This window comes from Anser anser (assembly GCF_964211835.1).
Source record: "Anser anser genome assembly, chromosome: 1".
NCBI lineage: Eukaryota > Metazoa > Chordata > Aves > Anseriformes > Anatidae > Anser > Anser anser.
This window is the reverse complement of record NC_139720.1, coordinates 19,057,998-19,077,639: the sequence shown is the minus strand read 5'-3', so window position 1 is coordinate 19,077,639 and position 19,642 is coordinate 19,057,998. Positions and strand designations below refer to the sequence as shown.

Sequence of the window (19,642 nt, the reverse complement as noted above, 5' to 3'; positions counted from 1 at the left end):
TCTAACTACCAAATTAATGACCATGGTGGCACTACTTTCACCACCACTCCCCCTCTTAACTCTTGTGCTGCTCCCATTAACTTAAATTCTGAGAAGAAGCTAGGCTGGCTACCTAAACTGGGATCAGAATTAAGCTTTCAGAAGCAGGTAAGTGTCTATCTACTCAAAAAAAAAAAAAAAAAAAAAAAAAAAAAAAAATCCATGCAAGGCTATGATCAGCCATCCAGGAAACTTTTAGGCTTAACAGACTTATCCAGGCAAACTCTATAAGAATTTAAAAAGGGTTGATCTCTTATACCAAAGGCACAAAATACACTGCTGATGAGACTAAAGTAGCCAATATTTCATCTGTGCTTTTTAAAGTCTGTGTTCAGAAGTTTGTCATCATTATTTTAGAAAAAACGAATTTTTAAATTTTTTTATGACTGTATATGTTCTGGATTCTAAGAAGGCCAGCCTTACCCTGGGTTGCCTCAACAGAGGCGTGGCCAGCAGGGTGAGGGAGGTGATTGTCCCCCTCTTCTCTGCCCTCCTGAGGTGTCACTTGGAGTACCGCATCCAGGTCTGAGGCCCCCAGCACAAGAAGGATGTTAACCTGTTAGAGTGGGTCCAGAGGAGGGCCGTGAAGATGATCAGAGGGCTGGAGCACCTCTCCTGTGAAGAAAGGCTGAGATAATTGGGGATGTTCAGCCAAAGAAGAGAAGGCTCCAGGGTGACTTTATGGCACCTTTTCAATGCTTTATGGAGGCTTATAAAAAAGATGAAGAGTGACTTTTTACTGGGGCAGACAGTGATAGAACAAGCAGGAACAGGTTTAAATTAAAAGAGGGGAGATTTAGATTAGATGTTAGGAGGAAATTCCTCTCTCAGAGGGTGGTAATGCACTGAAACAGGTTGCCCATTGAAGCTGTGGATTCACTGTCCTTGAAAGTGTTCAAGACCGGGTTGGATGAGGCCCTGGGCAACCTTATCTAGGGAGGCTGGAACTAGATGATCTTTAAGGTCCCTTCCAACCCAAGCCATTCTATGATTCATATGTTATGGACTATCCCTTTGGCCAGTCTGGGTCAGCTGTCTCCTGATTCTGTCTCCTCCGAGCTTCTTGTGCACCCTCAGCTTTCTCGCTGACAGGGCAGTATGAGAAGTCCTTGACTTGGTGTAAGCAGTGCTCTGCAAAAACTTAAACATCAGTGTTTTATCAGCATTATTTTCCTCCTAAATCCAAAACATGGCACATACCAGCACCTATCAAGAAAATTAACCCTATCACACCCAAAACCAGGACAATATTAAACAGCACCGGTCCCAAGACCGACCCCTGATGGATACCACTCATCACCAGCCTCCACCTGGTTATAGAGCCATTGACCCCAACTCTCTGGATGCAACCATCCAGACAATTCCTTATCCATGTAATATTACACCCTTCAAATTCATACCTCTCCAGTTTAGAGATAAGGATGTCATGTGGGACCATGTCAAATGACTTGCAGAAGTCCAGGTAGATGACAGCAGTCAGTCTTCCCCTGTTGACTGATGTAGTCACTCCAACATAGAAGGCCACGAGATTGGTCAGGCACGATCTGCCTTTGGTGAAGCCCTGCTGGCTGTCTTGAATCACCTTGTCTTGCATGTGCCTTGACATTGCTTCAAGGAGGATCTATTCCATGATCTTCCTGGGCACAGAGGTGAGGCTCACCGGTCTGTAGTTCCCTGGTCCTCCTTTCTACCTTTTTTAAAAAATGGCAGGTTCCCTTTTTCCAGTCACCAATGTCTTCACCTGACTGCCATGACCTTTAAAATAGGATGGAGAGTGGCTTGGCAATCACATCAGTCAGTTCCCTTATGACCCTGGGATGCATGTCATCAGACCCCATAGGCTTGTATGTGCTCAGTTTCATCAGGTGGTCTTGACTCTGCTCTTTGCTAACAGTGGGATGGACTTTTCTCCTCCAGCCCGTGTAGAGGTTCAGGGACTCAAGAGACATGGTAAGGCTGACTGGCAGTGAAGAATGAGTCAAATAACTTGTTGAGTACCTCAGCCTCCTCCATGTCTGTTGTTACCAGTTCTCCCTTCTTGTTTATCAGAGGGGGTACACTCTCCTTGGCCTATGGGTGAAAGTACCTATACAATCCCTCCTTGTTATTCTCTGCATCCCTTGCTAAGCTCAGTTCCATCTGTGCCTCGGCCTTCCTGATCCAATCCCTGCTCAAGAAGATGGCACCCTTGGCTATTTTGGTGGCACGGGTTCTAACACAGGTGGTTGGTTGGTCCAACTTTGTATGGTTGTCCTTTCCTGGGTCTTGACCATTACTCACACACTCTCCTTTTTCCAGCCCCAGAGCATCGTATCTGTTTTGTACGGGCACTCTGGGGACAAGGGGGGGACTCCTGCTGCTCCAAGCTGAAATGAGGGTCCAGTTTCCTTTGTCTTGTGAGTCTGTCAAGTCCATCAGCTCAGGGTTGGAAATCAGCTTACCTTTCCCTTGCCAGGACTTAAGGCAGGGCTGTCTCTTAGCCATGTCAGCGCACAATACCGTGCATCAATCTCTCACTCTGGTTCCTGGATGCCACATTGCCTGGTGCGCTCCTCTCGCAACATGGCAACTTGCTGGAAAAGTTGATCCAGCTGGTTACGTTTGCACCTACAGCACCCACCTCTGCCTTCAGGGGACTTCCAGATTCAGGAGTTCCCTGGAACTGAGGGTCTGGGCAGCTCTTTCACAGAATCACAGAACATTAGGGATAGGAAGGGACCTTGAAAGATCATCTAGTCCAATCCCCCTGCCGGAGCAGGAACACCTAAATCATGTCACACAGGAATGTGTCCAGGGGGGTTTTGAAAGTCTCTAGAGGAGACTCCACAACCCCCCTGGGCAGCCTGTTCCAGTGCTCTGTCACCCTTACCATAAAAAAGTTTTGTCTCATATTTAAGCAGAACCTCCTAAGTTCCAGCTTACACCCATTGCTCCTTGTCCTGTCATTGGGTGTCACCAAGAAAAGCCTGGCTCCATCCTCCTGACGCTCACCCTTTACATATTTACAAACATTAATAAGGTCACCCCTCAGTCTCCTCTTCTCCAAGCTAAAGAGACCCAGCTCCTCCTCCCTTTCCTCATAAGGGAGATGCTCCACTCCCTTAATCATCCTCGTGGCTCTGCACTGGACTCTCTCAAGCAGTTCCCTGTCCTTCTTGTACTGAGAGGCCCAGAACTGGACGCAATATTCTAGATGTGGTCTCACTAGGGCAGAATAGAGGGGGAGTAGAGGGGGAATCCCTTCAGACTTTGGGAGGTCTGTTTGGGTGTAGGTCTCTGGCTGGGCAGGTTGTGGCCCCTGCATCTGGGTTCCAGGGTTCAGCCTCATGCAGGCACTTGCGGCAGGTGGACATTATTTTTGTTTCAGTTGAAGGCTGTTTCTTGTTACTCTCAGAACAAAGTGACTGCATTCTGCCCTCCTGGCGCCAACTGCCACACAAACGGCTGCACCACTGCCTGGCCGCACTCCTAGGGGATGGTTTTGTACGTGTGGGGGCGGCTGCTGCTACTCCTGGGCCCGCCAAGCCTCATCAGCTGCTTTCATGAAGGCTGCTGGCTCCCAGCAGCCCTCTCCACTTCCTGTGGTTTCCTTGATGCAGAAAGACCTTTGCACACCACGATACCCCGCTCTGCTGCAGAACCAGAGCTGATTGCCTTGGCAAGTCAGTATCTCAGTATATGAATATTTTTCCATATTTCCAGTATTTTTAACAGCTGAGCTATTTTTTTTTTTCATTTTTTAAACATTAATATACAAAGGAAAGTTAATATTTACCTTATTATATCACTCATCATTTCTTTCATATCCAAGATTCTTCTTTATCAATATTTATTTCCTAACAAAATTAAGTAGTTGTATCAGGCAGGTTTGATAAGTGTTGCAGTTACTGCAACTCATAAATAGGTATGGATAAATATATGATAAATACACCAAAAGCACATGGTTATTGTGTAATAAAGTTTCCAAATCTAGAATAAAGACATCTGGCTTTTAATAAAGACATCATGACATGTCTGAACTTCATTAGGTAAAATGCTTACTAAGACAGAGATCCTATGTACAGTTACATTCTTTCATACTTAAACATATATTAAATATCCAAAATAATTCCTTGGTTGTCACTTTTGCCTGAATGAATAAAATGAGAATGTTGCCTTTTAGCTCTATTCCAAGGACACTTCACACACTGTATATAAATTTACTTGCAGCTCTTAGTAACAATGATCTACATAGATTCAAGATCTGCTACACCCCTGTTGGAAAGCCTGCACTCAACCTAAATCAGAAATCATAATCATTTTTTTGGGTATTTTGATACCTAAAAAGTAAATGGTATTTCAGGAACAAACTGATTAAAAAATCTACAAAACAGTTAACAAAGCTGTAAATGAATCTCCCCTTTATTAAATTCTAGGGAGTTTTAAAGCAACATCCATAACATTATATAATGATTCCATCACATTTTGTCATCACATCTTCATTAAGCTCTGTTTGTGCAATAATAAAAATACACAAGTACCTGAAATTAACAGAATTATAGAATGGTTTGGGTTGGAAGAGACCTTTAAGGATCATCTAGTTCCAACTCCCTTGTCATGTGCAGGGATATCTTCCATTAGATCAGGTTGCTCAAAGCCCCATCCAACCTGGCCTTGAGCACTTCCAGAGATGGGACATCCACAACTTCTATGGGCAACCTACTCCAGTGCCTCACCACCCACATAGTAAAGAATCTCTTCTGAATAGCTGATCTAAATCTCCCCTCTTTTAGTTTAAAGTCATTACCCCTTGTCCTGTCACTATATGCCCTGATAAAGAGTCTCTCTCCAACTTTCCTGTAAGATCCCTTTAGGTACTGGAAGGCTGACATAAGGTATCTTCAGAGCCTTCTCTTCTCCAGGGTGAACAATCCCAGCTCTCTCAGCTATTCTTTATAGGAGAAGGCCTCCAGCCCTTTGATCATCCTTTTGGCCCTCCTCTGGACTCACTCCAAGAGGTCCATGTTCTTCTTACAATGGGATACCCAGAGCTGAATGCAGTACTGCAACTGGGTTGTCACGAGAGCAGAGTAGAGGTGAAGAATCATGTGCCTCGACCTGCTGGCCACGCTGCTTTTGATGCAGCCCAGTATACAGTTGGCTTTCTGGGCTGCAAGTGCACATTGCCTGTTCATGTTGAGCTTCTCATCAAACACCATCACCAGCTCCTTCTCCTCAGGGCTTCTCTAAGCCTTTCTACACCCAGCCCGTATTTGGGTTTAGTTTTGCAGGACCTTTCATTTGGACTTGTTAAACTTCATGGGGTTTGCACATGCCCACCTCTCAAAACTGTCAAGGTCCCACTGCATGACATACCTTCTCTCCAGCATGTTGACCATACCAGACAGCTTGGTGTCATCAGCAAACTTACTGAGTATGTACTCTATTTCACTGTCACTTTTGTCTTCAACAAAGATGCTAAATGGTGCTGGTCCCAGTACTGACTGCTGTGGAACAGCACTCATTACTGATTTCCACTTGGACACGGAGCCATTGACAAGTCTTTGAATGTGACCAGCCAACCAATTCCTTACCCACCAAGTGGTCCATCCATCAAATACATGTCTCTCCAATTTAGAGACAAGGATATCATGGAGGACAGTGTCAAATGTTTTGCACAACTCCAGGTAGATGATGTCAGTTACTCTTCCTCTATCCACCAATGCCATAACCCTGTCATAGAAGGCCACCAGATTTCTCAGGCACGATCTACCCTGAGTGAAGCCATGTTGGCTGCCACCAATTACCTCCTTATATCAAGGTGATCTCTGATCACCCCTACAGGTACATAAAAAGGACTGAAATTATTTTTAAAAATAAACATATATGGCACAGATTTGATATATTGCACTGGTCTAGGAAACAGAACATCTGGCTTTATGTCTGTACATCTGAGTCTGTTTTAATAGCACCCAGATCCACACAGTTTTAAGCAGTGTATAACAGCTTTAGGCTGTAGTGTTTAAAAGGCAAAAGGAGCTTAGTTACACATTTTTCAGTTAGTTACAGTGGCAACTGTCAACGTCCATTAAAAATATTGCCTTCAAAGGTACTAATTCTGTGCTACACAGGCATTTGTTTTCATTTGAAGTTTGGGAGGGGGCTAGTTTGTAAAAGATAGTTTTCCTTTGTTCTTCAACTGATATTTTTTCTTAATTTCATTTCAAAACAAAAGCAAGTGAACAAACAGACCTGCATACTCTTTACAGAAAAATGAAATAATTCATTTTGGTTTCAGAAGTTCTCTGAGCTGTTAAAAATAGAGGGTCTCTCATCAGGTGTTGGTATTCTGCAGGAACATAAGTCATGCTACCAAAACTGTACACTTGCGTGATTGGATGTGCGCCCATCCACTGGTCAAACACATTCCTTTTTATTTGACAGGCACATGCTCCTTCACCTGATGAAATATAAAAGTTGTCTCAATTCACCTAATCCAACAGTTAAACTTTTGTTACATGGGCAAGCGTGTATCCAGTGTACAATAGAAACCCCTAATACGGTGCTGGCATGGAAGATGTACACTTGGTAACATCTTTCACTAAAAATCTGTGTCCTCTTTCCTAAGAATGCAGTAAAGAATAACTTCTAGACAGGATTAATAGAAGTTTTGCAGAATAATCTGGTTGTGGATTAGTGGGGAAAATAAGGCAAAATTCTTTTTGTTAACTTCCCACAAGTAAGAGAGCATCATGAGTATACATTAGGATGAAACTTAGTTTCTGTTCAATTTCTGTAACAAATCCGTAACCACAAAGATGTTTATTTTAAAATATAATAAAGAAGTAAGCAAATAGCACATTTTAAAACTGTGACAGAAGCTATGCAATGCAGCCCTGAAGCCTTCTTAAAAAAAAAAAAAAAGAAAAAAAAAAAAGAGAGAACTTTTAAACAAGTTTTACAATGTCCTGACAAAATGATAGCACACTACCAGTAGCACAGTACTGAAAAAGAAAACTTCTGGTCATTAGGGAATGCCAAAACCACCGTAATTCTGAGCTTTGTGTATTTATCTTGAAATGTATGTGATCAACATCTGTTCCACTACAATAAATAAACAAACAAAACAAACATAAAGAAGGAATGAGCTATTCCTTGCTTCCTATATAATCCTGCTTTTGGTTATATAAATTGGTACAGAACTCTTTTATATCGATGTGGAAAGCATACAGAAATATGAAGATATTCATATGATACATGAATAGTGGTAAAATATGATTCGCAAATTGGAATGGTAAATTAGAAGTAGGTTTACATTTACTGAGAGAATTATATCTTTTGGGGATATTTCTTTATACAGAAGAATGACTTCATGGCTTTAGCCAGGACTGAAAATAGAAAAGAGCCTTTGATATTCTCTTCTGGGTCACCTTGTTTTCTTCTTCTTTTTTTTTTTTTTTCATCTCCACTGGCTTTACTAACTAACATCTGAGTCTTGTTTTAAGCTTGCTGATTGCATTGAGTTTGTATTTGCTATGCAATAAGCTGGCACTAAGAAGGATTTTGATCTTTAATCTGGTTCAAGGGATTCTAAGCAGCTCTTACTACAGCCATAGGCAATACATGCTCTAAATGAGATTGAAGGACAAATTAAAATAAATAATGTTTGAGTAAATCACATTGTCCTGGTTAAATGCATTTAACAATTTCATTTTCCCTTGCAAAGCAGGTTTTTAAGAAATTAACAAGTGCTTTACTTTTTTGATGTAAGCACCATGAATCTTTTTTCCACCCTGAAAAACTAATGTCATTAAAGTTGTCTCTCCTCCATGTATTACAATAGCTTCAAAGCTTCTGGATAGAGAGCTAGAGAGAAGTCAGAGATCTGTAAAACATATTGCTATATTTATTGCCAAAGGCAAAACATGGTAAATTGGCCAAGACTTTCTTAACAATCATAGTTCACTTGAGTAATGATATTTTAGGCCTTTTGACTAACAGTAGGTCCTGCAGACAGACATTAGCAAATTTATATAGTTTGCATTTTTCTAAGAAACAAAGATGTTGTGGTTTAACCCGGCTGGCAGCTAAACACAGCCGTTCGCTCACCCTCCCCCCTCCCTCTCTGGGATGGGGGAGAGAAACGGGAAAGTGAAGCCTGTGAGTTGAGATAAAGACAGATTATTAAGACAGGAATATAATAATAACAATAATAATAATAGTGATAATGATAATAGTATTAATAATAATAATGAGTAAGAAACAAGTGATGCACAATGCAATTGCTCACCACCCGCTGACCGATGCCCAGCCTATCCCCGAGCAGCCGGCGCCCCACCCCGGCCAGCCACCCCTATATATTGTTTAGCATGACATCAGATGGTATGGAATACCCCTTTGGCCAGTTTGGGTCAGCTGTCCTGGGTCTGTCCCCTCCCAGCTCCTGCTGCACCCCTAGCCTGCTCGCTGGCAGGACAGAGCGAGAAGCTGAAAAGTCCTTGGCCTGGTGTAAACACTGCTCTGCAACAATTAAAACATCAGCATGTTATCAGCGCTCTTCTCATCCTAATCCAAAACATAGCACCCTACCAGCTACTATGAGGAAAATTAACTCTGTCCTAACTGGAACCAGGACAAAAGACTAGTAATGAACTAGCTAAAGAAAGAACACCAAAAACAGGTTAATTTGATCCAGTTATTTTAGTAATCTTCCACCTGCCAATATCTACGTTTCTTCAGTAACATTTTTATGATGTATTTTTATGCATATATATATTTTATGTATATATACATAATATGTATATATACATAATACATATAAACAATATATATTATATACATATACATATTTATACATATACATAATATGTATATTTTATGTATATGTATATTTTATGATGTATATTTGCGGAAAAATGAATAAGTTACTGAAAAGGTTGTCCAACATTATAATAAGAGGAAAAACTACAAAAGATAACACATATGATTTTGGAAATATTACTCTAAGAAGCAAATTAGTAGAATAACTAGGATTTGTCAGAAGGTTATCTAGGCTAGCCAGGTAAAGTGTCTTATCATTTATCTTGTGGCAATGTAGCCCTGTTAGACTGGATGTCCAGAGAGAGCAGAAAGAAACAAAAAACAAAAAAAAAATAAAAAACAACCCTCTGAAAAAGATATCACAGCACCTTGGAACGTACCCTATTAAGTTCATCATTTACTTCAGTTATACTTTAAAATAATACAAATCAAAATAACTTATTTCTGTATGTGTATATGAATGTATGTGAAAATCTCTTGCTTCTGTATGTGAATATGTTTATATACGAATATATATGAACATATGAATATGTTCAATGTCTGTAAATACAATATGTCAAAGCAGCATATGCACAGGTTTAGAAAGGAAGAATAATTTCAGAGTAATACCTAAATGATCTTTTCTGACTTCTACCTTTTTTACTGTTTAAATTCATAGTTCTGGGGAAAAATCCATACCATTTTTGAAACAACTTTTTGCCCTTACAGAATTCAGGATAAAGTCCTGAGGACTTTTGCATTATTCCTAAAACATGTGGTGATTCCAACAAGGTTATTATTCTATCCATTTTGGATTAGGAGTAATTCAATCCCTATTTATTTCATCCAGCATTATTTTTCCATGCTTCGGTATTTCCTTTCCACTATGAATCATTTTTCATGTAACCTCCTCACATTTAATATGGAAAGACCTTGACCTAATTTGACCCTATAGTACCAGTGCTCAGAGAAATCTAGTAGTTGGGATGTTCACTATCTGCTAATAGTCAAAGTCCTTGTTCAAATACAGGCTTACATTGCTGTTTATGTACCATTCCCCCTTGCTCCTCCCCATCCCTCAGCTCTCAAAGAGGAATGTAAAAAAACCACCACCACCAACAAAAAAACTTCTGGAGATCTTGTTGCAGGAATGATTGTGTCTTGTCACACAACTGCAAACCTATACATTTTTTTTACCTATAACTGAAAAGAAGTCTTTAGGCTTATTGAAGCTGTACTCTTCTTCAGTCGTGCCCCATGTGGGATGCAGTGTATTCTCACACTGCTGTTTTGAAAAGAAATAGGATTAAAATAGGATTAAAACTGTTTAAGTTCTTCCATTATGGAACCCAGTACTGATTTTTTTTTCCACATTCTGTTACCATATATTCAGCTGATAACTATAATATTAATCATGAAGACACTGATTTTTTTTTTTTGTCTCTTTTACAATACCAAAATCACAGAATTGTAGGGGTTGGGAGGGATCTCAAGAGATCATCAGGTCCAACCCCCCTGCCAAAGCAGGTTCCTTAGAGCAGGTTGCCCAGATAGGCATCCAAATGGGCCTTGAATATCTCCAGAGAAGGAGACTCCGCAACCTCCCTGGGCAGCCTGTACCAGTGCTCTGTCACCCTCACCATGAAGAAGTTCCTTCGCATGTTGGTGCGGAACTTCCTGTGCTTCATTTTTTTTGGCCATTTTCCCTTGTCCTGTCCCCACAAACCACTGGAAAGAGGTTGGCCAAATCCCTCTGTCTCCCACACTTCAGGTATTTGTAAATATTGGTAAGATCCCCTCTCAGTCTTCCCTTCTCAAGGCTGAACAGACCCAGGTCTCTCAGTCTTTCGTCATAGGGAAGATGTTCCAAGCCCCCTATAATATATGTGGCCCTCTGCCGGACTCTTTCCAGGAGATCCCTGTCTTTTACTTTATTTTTATTTTTTGTACCAGGGAGCCCAGAACTGGACATAGTACTCCAGGTGAGGCCTGACCAGGGCAAAAAAAATGAAGGATAAAATTCTAAAAATGGCCTTTCTTTAGCTGCTGTTGGGAGCTTTTCTGACCCTTCTCTACATTGTCATTTCACTCAATATTTTTGGTCTAGGTCATTTTATATTCTATTCTCTGGTAGTATGCCATGAATTTGAAGGACCACCACGCACTGGTTTCGAGAAAAAAAAGAAACTAGATCTAGCTTCAAAAATTATTTTTATTTTATTGAATATAAATCAAGTAAAAATGCTGTTTAATTCACATTGGAGACAAGTTCTGATGCTGTATTCAAAAATTGCTGGAGAAAGAGTTCATATCCCTGAAAGAGTTCCCAGTTGCATGAAAATAGACAATTTAAAACTATGATTCCCAGTAGAATATTTTAATCACCACACTGTAACGTACTCCAATGCAGAAGGTGTTAAAAAGGTATTTAGAGAGCTTTAAATCTGGAGTGCATCTACAGACAGAACAACAGATTTGGGGGATGGAGATGCCTGGAGGACATGGACTTTTAGTAAGGTTTTTTTTGATAAGAGAAAGAGATGTAAAACATTTCTATTTCCTCCGAGGAATCAGCAATGTTGGCAAAATGCCTCCAACTCACTTAAAGGAAAACAGTCATTCTTTTCCAAGATAAGGTTAAACGTTACAAAATATTTCAAGTGGATACAGAGGGGAAAAAAACAAAAACAAAAAACCGCATGACATTCGCTTTCCCACACTACAAAAAAGCAAGCAAACAAACAAACACACCATGGGAAAGAATGGGAGGTCAGTGCATCCCTTGCAGTATATCAACCAGATGAATAACACGGAGTTGGTCATCTATGTGACCAAACTAGCAGGGCATAACAAAATACAGACTCCTTGAAATAGCTGTTAAGAATGCAGATGGCTATAGATGATGGCCAGGGCTTGATATGACTTTGACATGCTAACAAAGATTATTGTAACTCTCAAGTAGTACAGGGATAATCCCTGATTAATATTAACAGTCCCATTCACATGATTTCAAGAAAGGCAATAAATGATCTTCTTTGGATCGTTATACAAAGCATAGAATATTGTAAAAAATAAATTTTTGACGGATCAGAGTTGCAGTTCTGTGTGTTTTTAATCAAATACTGTGCCACCAACAGTATTTAATGACTATCTTTTGGAAATATTCAGTCAGAGTTAGCAATAAAGTGCAAGAGGTCCCCTGGAACCTCTTAAACCAGAAAATATTTAGTGTTCTATTCAGGATTTTGTTTGACATTTGGAGAGCATATTAGAAGATCACTTGCTCATAGATGCAACTAGTATTTCACCTCAGCAATGTGTATAAATACATGAGGGGAGGGTGTCAAGAGGATGGAGCCAGTCTCTTTTTCAGTTTGTTCCCAGCAAGAGGACAAGAGGCAATGGGTGCAAACTGAAGCACAGGAAGTTCTGGCTGAATATGAGAGGGCACTTCTTTACTGTGAGGGTGACAGAGCACTGGAACAGGTTGCCCAGAGAGGCTGTGGAGTCTCCTTCTCTGGAGATATTCAAAACCCACCTGGACGCCATCCTGCGCAACATGCTCTAGGTGATCCTGCTCATCAGGGGTTAAGACTAGATGATCTTCAGAGGTCCTTTCCAACCTTGGCCATTCTGTGATCTTGTTTAATAGTTTGTGTGTGCATTATTTGATAGCTTATGACATCTTTGCATTATGAAGCAGCATTATAAGACTCTGCATTTAATTAAAAACAATACAAAACAATAACAAAACCAATGAAACAAATAAATCAACAACAGTAACAACAAACAACACACAGATGTTTGTGACTGGCCTTTTCATACTGCACCAAAACTGCACAGCGCTCAAACCTATATAACACTATCAATTTACCTGTAACATACACAATGTTTCTCCTATGAAAGGTTAGACTCATTCCTTTCACCAAACATGAAGATTTTTTCAGCAATCTCTATCAGAAGTCAGGGAAAAGAACCAATCATCACAAGAGCTCCCTTTATACTAAAAGCTGTTTCCTTCTGTCAAAAAAGCATCACTGGTCCGAAAAGCTTCTTGTTGCCATTAAATACTAAATCATGTAATTTCTTCCTTTCTCTGTGATCTTCTCACTAGCTGGTTGATTTGCTTATTGATGTCTGAAACAGGGATCTGTTGATTATGTGCATCTACAACCACAGTTACAGAATCTTCTCTCCAGATAAATTAATTCCCTTCCTTCAGATTCATCTCTTGATAGATTTTGATCTTGACATTGACTTTTCTAAGAATGCTAAAGTGAAGAACAAAGTAAGAACGCCATTAAAAAATAATAAACTTTTAATATATATATGTAATCTCAAGAAGCAGTTTTTACTAAAAAAAAAAAAAGCTGCATATGAATATTTGCTTGAAAACAGACAGTAATCTGTGCATGGAATAGCTGTTAACCTTTTAAACCCATGCAAGATTTTTCTAGAAGCTAAATTACAGAAGTCAGTGGGTTAAAACTGGTATAAATGCCATGAGTGTAGAGACTCGAAACACTGTTCAATCAAAAAGATCATATCTGATAGCATAGGCTATTTATGCTTCTCAAGACTTTTCTGGCTTTTATGTATAAAATGTATCATTAGAGAAGGGCAGAGAAAACTAAAGGCCTAACATTAAGATAATCAGAGTATTTTCAATAATTTAAAAAAAATATATGACTGGTAACCTTTGAATTAGCAACTTCATAGTAAAATACAATCTTTATGTACTAATAACACAGTTAAAACACTTTCTTGGTCACATAAGGCAGCATGGATAGCATGAAGCATTTACATATAGAACACTATGCATAACTCCCGAGTGAAGTAAATTCTTTAGTAAGGTCTTTCTGCTATATCCTTTTTGGTTCATTTTATTGCCTTTCACAATAATCCATGCATACTGATAGTCCTAAAACACATTTAATTCAAACAGTACATCAAACTGCTTATTTTACATTATTATTTAACTTTGATTAGGTGAAATTTGCAAATTGTTAGAAGACAAAAATATTACAATGGGTACATTAGATTATGCAGTTATGACATGCTTAAAGCATTAAATATAGACAAGTTACAATGCTCAGTAGTCTAGGGACCCTAAAAATTTAATAAGCTTTAGCTGCAGGCAAGAACCTAGCAGCTGCAGGGAAAGAGGAGGAGGAAGGTCTAAACTATTTGTAGTTATGTATTTTGTTGGCAAAAGTAATGTACCATCATAACCATTCTTTCTGTTTTATCCCTGCAAGTTCTCACAAATTGTCATCTCATGCACATATCTATGCAATTACCTATTGGTGTTTTTTTTATAGATTTTTTCAAAATAATAGGTAAAAACTCATAATCTAAAGAATCTTATGTCAATGTTCTAGAAATATTAAGACTCTACATATTTATTATTTTATATTCTGAACATGCTCTGTTCCCAATAAACTGTCTATGACCACAAGATTAAACTTCATATATAGAATATCTTTTTGATAAATGCCCTTGAGTTTATCATTGATATATCACAATATATATATTGAAACAATATTCCATTAAAAGAAAAATAGTTCTCTCTTAATCATATTAAGAGTCAGCATAGGAGTTAAAGTCATAACAAAACATTGTTTTTCTGCTATTTACTCAGATCTATTCTCTAACATTATTTTCCAATTTTGATGTAGAAGGAATGACATTGCAGATGATGCATATATACAGAAGATTAATATACTTACAGAACATGAATTGTTGTTCCTACTACAACAGAGATTTCTGGAATTGCAGGCCGCAGAAATGGTGTTTGGTCATGGTTCCAACCAACCTTCTGCCTTGCAAGTTTCACAGATCTTGGCAAAACTCGAATAATCCCATCACCTAATTTACTTTAACTGAATCTGATAGAGTCTGCTTCTTTATTACTAAATAGTGTTCTGAAAAAGAACTGTTGCATATCTCACCATTATTAGATTATGATGTTAAAATGTCAGGATTTAGATCATGCACTATTGGTGAAACATTCAACTCCAAAAGATACTAGAAAAATCATTTTAAGTCATTTATTCCAGAGATACTTCACTCACTCTAGGCTAGTCTTTGTGAGGTTAAGAGACTTTTTTGTTGTTGCTGTTGTTTTGCTCTAATTTAAATGCTATTAGATGAATAGACTTTTTTTAAAATTTACCTAAAACCCTATCTTGGCTAGAGAACACACAAGGCTAGAGTCAAAGAAACATTAAAAAATAATAATACTTGTTCTTACTTGCTGGAAAGTAAGTCCTCAAACGTAATGGCTACTTGGAAAGTCAAACACCATAAGCAGGAACATCACACCTATCTCCTTCTTTCCCTGAGAATTTATTGATGAGCACAACATGCATATAATATGGAATATCCCTTTGGTCAATTTGGCTCAGCTGTCCAGGCTATGACCCTCCCAGCCTCTTGCCTGCCCCAGTCTAATTGCTGGGGATGTTAGGCAGGGCTAAGGGAGAAAAAGGGCTGGGGAGAAAAAGCCTTGACCCTGTGAAAGCACTATTCAGCAATAGCAAAAACATTGGTGTGTAATTAACAGTGTTTTAACCACAAATCCAAAGCACAGCACTACGTGTGCTTCAACGAAGAAAGTTAACTCTATTCCAGCCAGACTCAGTACAAAAATTTTATCTTCCTTAACTCATCAAGGCGGTTTGGCACTTAAAGATAAATTCTGCTTGGGAATTTCATTAGTTACAATTAGTGTTAGTACTACAATTTTAAGAACAAATTTATTTAGAATCATTTAAGAAGTATCTTAAGGGGAAAAGTCCTTCTTAAAATCAAACCTTTAAAAATGTTTCCAGTTAAACAAAGAAATATATAAATATATTTTAAAATGCTAGCATTGGTGAATATATTGTATCTAGGGGTTTATTCATAGCAAGCACAAAACTTTTCTCTTATTCAGTACTTTATGCAGTTAGGTTAGCGATCATTAGATAGCTCATAAATAGATCATAAAATAGCTTAATAATTGTATTTACAAACAGAGAATAGTCTTTTGATCTTCCAACCATTGCAAATATTATCTAAAAAAGAAGCTGAAACACCAGACCTACAACCAGGAAATTCAAAACATGCAAAGGGTTTATCAGAAAAAAAATAGACTGTATCTTTTCTGAAGCTGTCAAAGCAGTACGGTAAAATTACAGCAATTTTCAAAATAAATGAAGATTCTCATTCTCATTTTAAGCTGTCTTACGGTATGAGGTCAATAGAGAGGCAATAGGGTATAACAGCTTTAATACAGCTGGCATAAGGAAAAAACAGTCAGTGCAAGGCTCACCCAGTTGAAGTATAAACTGAAATACTACTTCTAAGTATCAGTCTAACTGATAATCCGTATAGAGAGAAATATCCTTCCAGACTACAAGTTTATAATGTTTATATTTTAATACATTTTTCATGAGAACCATCACCAACTATACAGCACTTTATGAGTACTGTAAATCTGTGAATAATTTCTGTTGGGAGACTTCACTTAAATGGAAGAAACACTTGTTAACTTATAGAAATCAGTCAAAAGACTAACCAGAGTTTAAATTGCACTGCCACAGGAGGTAAAGTTCTGAATCCTCCATAGAGGGGGAGTGCTATGTCACTCCTGCGGGACAGTGGAATTACCTCTTAGTCATCAGATGGAAAGATGTAAAACCACCAGAGACTGAGGGGTTTGCCCTTTTCCAATAGGGTTTCTTCCAAAACTTTCTTCTGCTTCACTAGTAGTGTTTAGAAAGTCACCAAGTATGGAGTAAGGTAGATTTCCAGTACAGAAGTCCTAGAGGCTTGATTCCCCTGCTGCATCTGCCTTTTTTGTTGATTTTGTATACTTTAGAACCCACAAAAAATAGATGTAAGGATCCATCAGATCCACGGTGCTACAAAAAAAAATTACAAAAAATGACATTTCTAAGAGCAGAATCCTAACTTTTTTTCATGCTTAATGTCTCATAACAAATGACAGAACACCAAAGGTAAATTATATTAAATATGAAAAATATAATAACATTACCTTTTTATATTAATATTTCAACAACAACAACAAAAAAAGCGCTAAATTTGAATACATCTAGGATAAACTAGTAAGTGTCTTGTAAGTTATTTCTAGATCAGTCAAAGAAATAATCCAGGAAAAATGTCAGGATAAGGAATACATCAGTACAGACTGTATACATAGAGGAACCTCAATGTAGCTTTTAATTTGTACATGGCATTAAAAATTAATTTAAGCTCAAACAATATAGTTACACCCATTTTATCACTGGGAAGAGAGAGCTCCAAAAATCAAGTAACGCACCAGCATAATAATATCTATTTTCTTTTTATTACAGTAGGTTTTGAACCGAGTAAATATTAAGGAGAAGACTAATGAAAAATGTTTGCAACACCATCTAGTTTATCTGTGATCATAGAAGAAAGGCTGATTATCACGGTATGATTTAATAGAAGATGGTATTAATCAAATGCACTAATGACATCACTGAGTATGTTGAGCTGTAAATTATAAGTTTTTCCATACTCTTATCACCAGACAGTGAGTGAAGAGCTTCTCACAGTATTAAGGAAATTATATATTTACCAGTTTCCTATTGTCAAAAATATTTCTTAAGCCTTCTCTCTCCTGTTTTTATTTCATTATTTATTTATTTATTTATTTATTTAATTAATTTATTTTTTACAGCTTCCCTTTCTTATCATCAGAAAGAGGTGTTTTCAAGGAAGAATCATAGGACAGAGTGTAGAAATCATTTTGATCCAGCTTCTACCTAGGACTAGATTTGCTGTTTTGGAAGTAGTTTCAGCTTCATTCTCCTCACAACTTGTATGTTGCATTTTTGTGGCTGTCAGTGCTGCTCCATTTCACTCTTTGTTGTTCTGTACTGATCCTCTACTAGAAAATCAATATTGTAGGGAACATTCCTGCATTTTTTTCTTACAATGAGACAACAGCAAAACCTAAGAATGACACTGTTGAAGAGTTATGTAACTGTCTATCTGATAAATAGGAAGAATAATACACACTCCACTGACAGTGAATTTGTCATAGATGCAGACATGAATGAAGTATACCTTTCCAAAATGTGTAAGAAGTATTTTTCACACATGGCCTGTATTAAATTAATTATTTGTAACCATATAATGTCTGGAATAATAAACTTCTTTAAAAAGAAAAAAAAAACAACAAAGAAACAAAAAACAACACTTGTACTTCTGGATTTCTATTGAGATGCTAACATACTGAAATGTGGCTGAAAAATGTGGCATGTAATATTAAGATCAAGACAAATCCTTCATAAAGACAAGTCCATACAAAACAAAATATCCTCTGTTGGATATAACAAACATTCTTAAAATGAATAGGTGGAATTTATGTGCATGGCTAAGCTTCTAAAATAAACAAATGTTCATGGGGCAGTTGTCACAATAAAAATTACGCTGTCTGACTTTTGCTAGGAAGCATGTACACAAAGAAGTGGCAGGAAACATTGCTTTGTTTTGTGAGGATTCATAATGCTTCTAGTTTCTTTATTTCAAAATATTTCCATGCTCCAGTTATAATCTGTAATAAAGATTCTGGAAAATGGACTTTTATGAATATAAGCACAAGAAAGTATTTGAAGTGATTTTACAATGGAATTATTTTTATGGATGACTTGAAAAAAGATGATAATTTGGTTTTCTTTTTTCTTTTTTCTCTTGTGCAATATGGTGATATAACAAAGTGCTTGTGAAGAGCATATTTTCAGATTTTAAGAGAATTAAATAAGCATCAAATGATCTAAGTAATGAATTGGGCAACAGCAGGAGTAGAAGATGAATAAAGAAAACTTTAGGCAGCCATTGAATTAATCCATGAATTAGTCATAACTCAAAATTAGTTTGCATGAGTATTTTTTTAAATGGTTATCTGTAAGTTATGTTTATTACATTAAAAAAAAAAAAGAAAAAAGGCAGAGATACACATTTATTAAATAAGTTGTCAAAATAACTTATCCTTAGCTCCCACACAAAATGTACAGACAAAATAATAGCATTCCTGAGAACAGTCCTCCAGCTAATCTTGATTCATAGTGCCACTTTATGTATGGGTAGTAGAACTGGGACCATTTTATCTTTTCCTAAATGTCTTTTGAAGTTTATGGTCATTGAAAAATCCATGCAAATAAATTGGTGAAGTAAATGATATATGCAGGTCTCATACAGAGTACCAAAGCACTATGGTGGCTTAAATCCCTATAGAAGTGACAGGAGACAGGATGAAAGAGTTTGCTAACAAATGTCTGAGGTTTTTTTTTTTTTCCCATTCAGATGAATGAGTTCTTAAAAAAAGAAAAGAATATTAGAAGATCAATTTATAGTAGCTCTAATAGTTTATGTTAAAGAATGTTAGAAGCAAGACCACCTTCTCCCACTCCTCTGGCCCAGAACTGCTCCTGCTGGGCTGCTGGGGCCTAGACCAGTGCCTGGAGACCAAGGGTCTCTGCCCAGGCTGGAGGATAAGGCTGCTGCTTTTGTCTCTGCGGGTTCAGCCAGTAGCAAAGCTGAGCAAGTATCCCTGAGCCACAGACAGGACACTGATGGTGTGGGTCAGACAGACAGCCACAGGCAAGGTGCTGCCTTCAACAGCACAGGACTCACATAGAACACAACCACCCACAGCCACATCCCCTCCTTCGCTTGTGCTGGCAGAGACAGCAGGTCTCTGGCGCAGGCGCCACACAACATCTAGACCATCATCCCACGCACATTCACAGATGAACTGAGCACCATCACAGCTCCTCTGCCCCTTTGCGTG

General features: G+C 38.1%; 2 long non-coding RNA genes across 6 annotated transcripts in view; both read right to left on the bottom strand.

Annotated features, from left to right (window-relative positions):
* The window catches only part of LOC310892563, a 113,504-nt gene extending 104,772 nt beyond the window's left edge, over positions 1-8,732 (bottom strand). For all 5 annotated transcript variants that reach the window (XR_014578217.1, XR_014578218.1, XR_014578219.1 and 2 more), the window contains exon 1: positions 8,309-8,732. This is a non-coding gene — a long non-coding RNA (uncharacterized lncRNA). The remainder of the gene's footprint in view (positions 1-8,308) is intronic.
* A 3,786-nt stretch (positions 8,733-12,518) lies between these two features.
* On the bottom strand, positions 12,519-15,215 carry LOC310892190. The gene is made up of 3 exons (XR_014577930.1): positions 15,071-15,215; positions 14,547-14,752; positions 12,519-13,088 (listed from the first exon to the last, which is right to left on the bottom strand). It is a non-coding gene; the product is annotated as an uncharacterized lncRNA (long non-coding RNA).
* Positions 15,216-19,642: the final 4,427 nt, after the last annotated feature.